The following is an 8,124-nucleotide window of genomic DNA, read 5'->3' on the forward strand; positions in this document are numbered from 1 at the left end:
TGTATTCTACAGTATCCAACATGGTTCAACACAATTTTTTTTCGAAAACAGCTTTATTTAAAATTTTATTTTATTTTTTGCAAACAGAGATCCTAATATTATAAATCTGAAGTAAACTCTCCTAATTTATTAAATCAAAATGTATTTAGAAAATAAGAGTGAATTTTAGCATAATATCTAAAAAGTTTTCTTGTCATGCTAACAGCTCTATAACAAATTGTAAAGCATAAATATCATTGTTTTTTGTTTTTTTTAATTAATAATATGGTAGTTACCTGCAGTTTGAACTAAAATCTTTAAAAAGTATTAAATATACAGTGAAATCAATCTCAATATATTGTTCAATTTTGATTTAAATTTTAAAAGAAATTCTAAACATTCTTTCTTGAAGCGTGATAAAAATAATAAATTAGCACTTTGACCTTATCTTTGATTTCAAAACATTGTTAATACCATATTAAATCAACATAAAAAATTGCAAATAATGTTATAATATTTTTTTGTGTTAAAAAAATTTCTCTAAATAGACATTTTTCAGAAAATTCGTTTAAAGTATGTAGTTGCCAGAAAATATTAGAATAACCATTTTCATATGAGTGAAATAATTAGAAATCATAACAATCATTCTTGTAGGCATTCAAAAAATTTTTGCTCATGTTTTTTTTTTCTGATTGCATTTTAAATTTTTATCCACAGTGTCTGTTTCATGTCTATGAAATTGCTGCTTATCACCCACTTGCCTTAAGTTAAATGTTTCACTTTGTGTGTAGTTATAATCTAGTATGTAAATACACTGTCTGCTATTAAGTAATTGGACACCTGTGATAAAAGAGATAAACAAAATTTATATGTATTCAGTAGTTGGTAGAGCTTCCACATGAGGCAATTTACCACCTTAACCCTCACTTTCCACAAGTGTTTGGACCATGGTATTTCCTTCCACTCGTCTTGGAGAAGACTGGCAAGTTCTTTCTTTGATTTTGCACGATTGCTGCACTCCTTAATTCTGCAATCCAACTCGTTCCAGAGGTTTTCTATAGGATTCTGGGTAGGCCAGTCTATACGGTTCACCATATGAATCGATAGTGGACCTCGCAACAGGGCAAGTGTCATTGTCATTCTGGAAGTAACAATGATTAAACCCCTAAAATTGCAACAATATAGAAAACACATTCTTATATCTAGAATAATGGAGTTGGGGTTAAGTTGACCATGAATTGGGATCAAAGGTCCATACCATGAGAAACACCCCCATGCCATTATTCCATCTTCACCTAACTTTATTGTAGGTAATCATTCTGCTGCTCAACCTTGATTCATCACTCTGGTGAACCTGTTTTCACTCATCTACGGTCCAATTTTGATGTGCCTTTTACCACCTCAACTGAATAGTGTGTTTAGATTTTGTATTCAAAAGCTTATGGGCAGCGGCACAATCATGGAAACCAAACAAATGCGCTTTTTTGTGAATGGTATCTATCGAAACAGCAATCCCGGATGCTTGTTGGGACTTCTGGAGTAAGTGGGCCATCTGTTTGGTGCAGTTTTCCCGATTTTCTTTGGATAGCACTCTTTGATCTCTATCTGTTAGTTTCGTGGGTCGAAGCACGTTCTAACAATCATTATTCACCTTCCACTGCTTAATCCCAGAAACCACTATTGATTTTCGTATGTTTAACTCACAAGATCAGCCATCTGTATGATATCCGACCATTACCCTTTTCTCAAAGTCGGGCATTTCTGAATATCACGATATCTTGCATGGGACTGCTGCCAATGTTGTTTCCTTTTATAATATATGAGTATAAAAGGTATGTGTGGAGCTAGACTGCATATGTCCTTCATGGCATAGGTGTCCAGATTGGTAGATAGTGTAGATTAAAAATTTTATTTATTTCAATTATGCATTTATGTATGTGAATTCTGATCTGAAAATATGTAATTAAATATTCTATTTTGTTTTATATACAAATAATACTTCTAATCTTTTTTTTTTTTTTTNATTTTTCCTAATCTTTTTTTTTTTTTTTGCAAAGTAGACTATCTGAATATATCCTATTCATTTTTATATCATGTTTTATTTTACATAACGAAAAATACTTAAACGGGATTTTTTATTTAGATAAACATCTTTTATGACTATTAAATTTAAAAACTCAAATTTGTTTTTATGTGTCAATTATAAGTTTTATTAATTTTTATAATAGGATGCAATGAATTAAGTATTTTTATCAATTCATTATTATTTAGCTTTCCATAGTGTAAATATTAACAATATCAATTAGTCTTAAAAATTGAAAGATTTTTGAGTGTAATATTTTTGAATTGGAAAAAACACATGAAGTATTATACAATTTATCTGCGTTAATAAAATTATATTATTGCAGGTTTAGTTTTTTCTAAGAAAAAATTGTTATATCTTAGGATACTTATATCTCTTTAAATAAATTAATGAGCTAATTTTTTTTTCTGTTTAACATGGTTTTGTTAAAGAAAATTTTCTTTAAAAAGAAATATACAGATCTCAATTGAATTAAATCTTTTGGCGCCTTAATTAGTGCCTTTACATTTTAGAATTTTAATTTAGTTTTTTTTTTTTTCAAGTATTCCAATATTATTTTGAAAAAATGGTTATGAAATTTTTTAGCTATTTATCTAGATTTTTCTATTAATTTATTTCATTGGTAGGCAGGAAGTCCCTTCTGAAATGCAGATAGCTCACCTCTATTGTGAAAAAAGAATTTTTCACAATAAGCAATTGTTAGCAAAATTTTTGAATCAATTTTATTTTTAATTATTGATTGATTCTTTAGCATTATGTACTCCTGATTGAAAATTTAAATTTAATAATGCTTGTAAATGTGTTGGAAATCTTTTAAATTTTTTATTGATGCTCAAAAACTATAGAAACAATATTAGGTAAAAATATGAGTAAATTTTAGAGGAAAAGCCACTATTTTATAGATACAGTGGTGGCCAAAAGTGTGGACACTTTTTGCAAGTTTCATGTTTTTCAACTTTGTGTGCTTGTAGAATATATTAATTTTCACTTAAATACAAACGTTTATATATCAAATTGAAGGTAATTTAATGTAGAATTTAATAATAAATACAGTATTACAATATCTATATTACAAAAAAAGTTATGCAACTAATAGTAAGACCTATCTTAGATTTGCATTTTTTTAAAGTGATACTTACACAATCAATACTTAGTAGGATAACCCTTATTTTTTAAGACAGCTTCACAGCGTCTTTCCATTGAGTGTTTGGAGTTTATCTTTCGTAACCACATGGTGCCAAGAATCAATTATAGCTTCAATAAGTTGTCTTTTATTGGATGGACGTTTTTTTCGTACAAGAATTTTCAAACGTCGCCACAAATTTTCAATTGGATTGAGATCAGGGCTGTTTCCTGGCCATGGTAATATATCTATGCCTTTATTTTGAAACCATGCTTGGCATACTTTTGCTGTGTGGCATGGAGCTGAATCCTGCTGAAAAATAAATGGTGCGTTGTTGGAGAAGAGATCCCTGATTGAAGGTATCAATTTTGGTTTCAGGGCAGTTTCGATGTATTTTTTGGCATTCAGGATGCCATGAACCACTTGAATTCGGCCCACACCATCTGCAGACATACATACCCAAATCATGACATTTGTTGNTCACTTGAATTCGGCCCACACCATCTGCAGACATAAATGCCCAAATCATGACATTTGTTGAGTTTTTTGTAGTTGCTTCAATGCAATCAGAATAAAGTGCTTCACCTACTCTAAGTCTCACGTATTTTCTTCCATTACTACCAAAGAGCGATATTTTACTCTCATCGCTCCAGATTACTTGCTTCCATTGATTTTCTGACCATTTAATTTGTTCTTTTGCTCACTTAACTCGTTCTCGCGTTGCTTCTGATTTAAATATGGTTTTTTCCTTGGAATTCTAGCTTGTAGTCCAAATCCTGATAACCTTCTTCTTATTGTTCTTGAACTTACTGCAATACCCTCTGCATTCATTTCACATCTAATGGCATCTGATGAAATTTTTATATCTTGTAGGCATAGCCGTATAATTTTTCTATCGGCAGTAGCACTTGTGCATTTTTTTCGGCCTGATTTGGCTTTATTTTCCACTGATTTCGTTTTTTCATAACGTAAACAGAACTTTTGTACACCAGAACTTCCCCAACAACGCACCATTTATTTTTCAGCAGGATTCAGCTCCATGCCACACAGCAAAAGTATGCAAAGCATGGTTTCAAAATAAAGGCATAGATATATTACCATGGCCAGGAAACAGCCGTGATCTCAATCCAATTGAAAATTTGTGGCGACGTTTGAAAATTCTTGTACGAAAAAAACGTCCATCCAATAAAAGACAACTTATTGAAGCTATAATTGATTCTTGGCACCATGTGGTTACGAAAGATAAACTCCAAACACTCGTTCACTCGATGAAAAGACGCTGTGAAGCTGTCTTAAAAAATAAGGGTTATCCTACTAAGTATTGATTGTGTAAGTATCACTTTAAAAAAATGCAAATCTAAGATAGATCTTCCTATTAGTTACATAACTTTTTTAATACAGATATTGTAATACTGTATTTATTATTAAATTCTACATTAAATTACCTTCAATTTGATATCTAAACGTTTGTATTTAAGTAAAAATTAATATATTCTACACACACAAAGTTGAAAAACATGAAATTTTCAAAAAGTGTCCACACTTTTGGCCACCACTGTATATTCATTATATTTTAATTATCATAAAAAACAATTTCAAATTTGTTTTTTTTTTATGAGATTTTTAAGCATGTTTTTCTAGTTATATATGCTTATGTAAATCTGAAATATGCTTATGTATTATAGAAACAAATACTATTTTGCTGAGGTATATTTTTTTCTCATTATTCTAGCTAAATTTTATTTTCAATGAGTAAAAGAAAAGTATGTATACACATAAAATGCAATTACGCAATCTAAACAGTTTCCTCTCATAACATTTAACACAAATATATATTTTTAGTTCACCGTATTAAAATATTAAAAACCTGATTTGTTGGTTAAATTTTAAATAATGATTGAAGAGACACTTTCTCTTTTTGGCATATTTTAAAATTTTTCATGAAATATTCTGGAAATTATTCTATAACTTTAAGAGATGTTTAAATCATTCGATTTTTCATATTTATCAATAAAGTTTTGAGCTTTCAGAACTTAGAGAAATTGGCAGTAAATTATGAATGTATAAGAAGTGTTTTTAAAAATATGTCAGAAAATATAGCAATAAACTTGTATCGATTAACTATGGTTGTTATAAGAAATAATTGCATAAATTTGGTAAACTTAGCTTATCTATTTATGGAAATACATTTTTTTCAACCTATTTTTTTACCTGCATTTTTTGTTGTTGCTGTTTTTACGTTTTTATAAAAAAAATATTCATCGAAATTTTTAAAAAAATTTTGAGGCAAATTTTAATTAATAAAAAAATTAATTATGAACTTTAAAAATTGCACCTGATAGTATCAGCAAGCATTTGAAGTAGTTCATTCTTTTGAGTGGAAAAAAATTTTTGTTGAATCATATTTAGTAATTAAGGAAAAAATGTTTGATCTGAATATCTTGAATATTTCTAGCAATTTTCGCAGTTTTTATAAATCTTTATAGAAAGCTTTGAATGACAAGGGGTTTTCCACAAGTGTTATTTTTATATCATTAAAGAGGTTTAAAATGACACGGGTATTGTAGGGGATCATCACCCTCTCCTAAAAGTATGCTTCTTTCACGTTTTAATTCTTACCATGGCATTTTGTTGTGCGAATGATTATTATAAAATATCTGTTATTAAATTTTGTCTTAAGATGCAAAATTAAAAGCCAGGAAAACCCCTTACCATTCAAAGCTTTCTTTCAAAATGTACAAAAACTATTTAGAAAATTGCTTAAAACTTTTTAAATTTTTACGAAATCGGATTTTTTTCATGAGTTGCCAAATATGATTTGCAACAAAAATATGAAGAAAAAGAATTTAAATGTTATTCGCGAGTGCACAGTTTGAAATAACTACTTTAAATGCTCATATCTTGTGCAATTTTTAACAAATAATTTCTGAAGTTATAGCAAAAAAAAAAAAAAAACGTAAGACAGAAAAATCAGTNAAAAAAAAAAAAAAAACGTAAGATAAAAAAAAATTTATCTTTTTTTGAAAAATGTCCTTGTGTCTATAAATATTTAACTTACGCTTATGAAATTTTATTCAATTATTGCATATAACAAATGAAGTAATCAACACTAAGTTCATTGCTATATTTTCTGACTGGATGACCAAGAATACTATTATTCGTTCATCATTTATTGCCTGTCCTCAAAGTTCTGAAAACTTTATTGATAAGTATGAGAAATCGCATTACCTAAACACCTATAAAATTAATTTTTTTTTTAAATCCTCTAACCATTTCTTGAGAAATTTTTAAAATAAGTAACATAAACTCAAAAGTGTCTCTTCAATTATTGTAGGATAGTCTGTTTTTTAACTAAGTGTCCCACTAGTTATTAAATGCTTTCAAAGAAGTATATTTTTAAAGGCATGATTTAAAAACTTTCAGTGATTTTAGATCAAATATATTTATTAAAAAAAAAGGTTTTTGAAATATTTTTAAGTTCTATGTGTTTACAGAAATGATTGAAACAGTATGTGCAGAATGTACGAAATATATATTTACATTTTTGCCATTGTAAGTATGTAAATATCCACATTATCAGAAACCTTTTTATATGTACCCTGCGAAATTTAAATCCCGGATTGAAAAAAAAATCAGTTGTATTTTTGAGCAGAATATCAGGAGCAGGTATTTTAAAAATGTTATAGCGATCAGAATATATGGAAGATTGATGGCGAATAGTTGGGACAATTATGGGTGATACAAGTACTCCTACCTTCATTCGTGAAGTTTTATATGATAATTCAAGACCGCGCTGTACAAAACAATTTCTGAAGAAAGTTATGCATTGGGGTGGGAGTACTCGAATCTCACACCATATTTTCTCGACATTGCACCATCAGATTTCCATGCATTCTGATCGCTGCATTTTCTACATAACAAAAAAATTAAAATGTGGATCATATTCAAAATGGCTTCTTTAAATATTTTTCTCAAAACACCAGCATTTAAATTCCAGTTGACAAAAGTTATCTGAAGACGTGATTAACGCATCATTGATTAATAATTAAAACCTGTAAACTCTTTAATGTAATGACATGATTTTCCGATTATTATTTTGTGCCCTGTTTTGTTTTTATGTTTTTAGTGTGTACATTTTATATAAATTTTCACAAAGTGAGATAGCTAAAATAATATTTAAATGAATTTCTCTCAATTTCTATGAAGCTTGATGAAGGAGTATAAAACATATTTCTTTCTATCTTAGCTTTTTCTCTTAAAATTATTCATGTATAATGATTTTTGTTTTTGAGAAAAATGTATTCATTTCATGTGCATATTTATCTATTAATTATTTCAAAACTTCATATTTCCAATATTTTGCAAGATTTTTACATTATATAAGTAGTTTGCACTGCATTTTGGTATACAAAAATAAATAAAAACTTAATTTAGGTTTCTTTTTGAAATTAGGAAGGAAATTTATTTTACTCCATATAAACTGCTGTTTGTAGAAAATGCAACACCATGAAGGAATCATCAGAATCAAATGAAATATTATTTTAATAATGGATATAGGATATTATGCAAATTAATAAAGTTTCAGAGCCATCGCGCGTGCGTGGCGCGCGCAGCGCCCTCTGAATTGATGCTGAAAGCGTATAAATAAAGTGCTGTAGCGGGACGTTGAAAATAGTCTATGATTATTTGTTAGTGGCAAACGTTTAGTGAGACCTGAGTATGCCTCCACGACGGAAGAATAAGAAATTCAAGCAACTTACGGAGTTTGAACGAGGGAGGATAATCGGCCTTCGAGAAGGAGGATTTTCCTATCGCGCAATAGCAGCTCGTATGCAGCGGAACAGTTCCACAGTGATGCGAGTTTGGAAGCAGTGGACCGACGAGCACCGAACAACTCGAAAAACAGGCACTGGACGACAGAAGGTGACGTCAGAGCGCG

This window comes from Parasteatoda tepidariorum, chromosome 7, assembly GCF_043381705.1.
Source record: "Parasteatoda tepidariorum isolate YZ-2023 chromosome 7, CAS_Ptep_4.0, whole genome shotgun sequence".
NCBI classification, from domain to species: domain Eukaryota; kingdom Metazoa; phylum Arthropoda; class Arachnida; order Araneae; family Theridiidae; genus Parasteatoda; species Parasteatoda tepidariorum.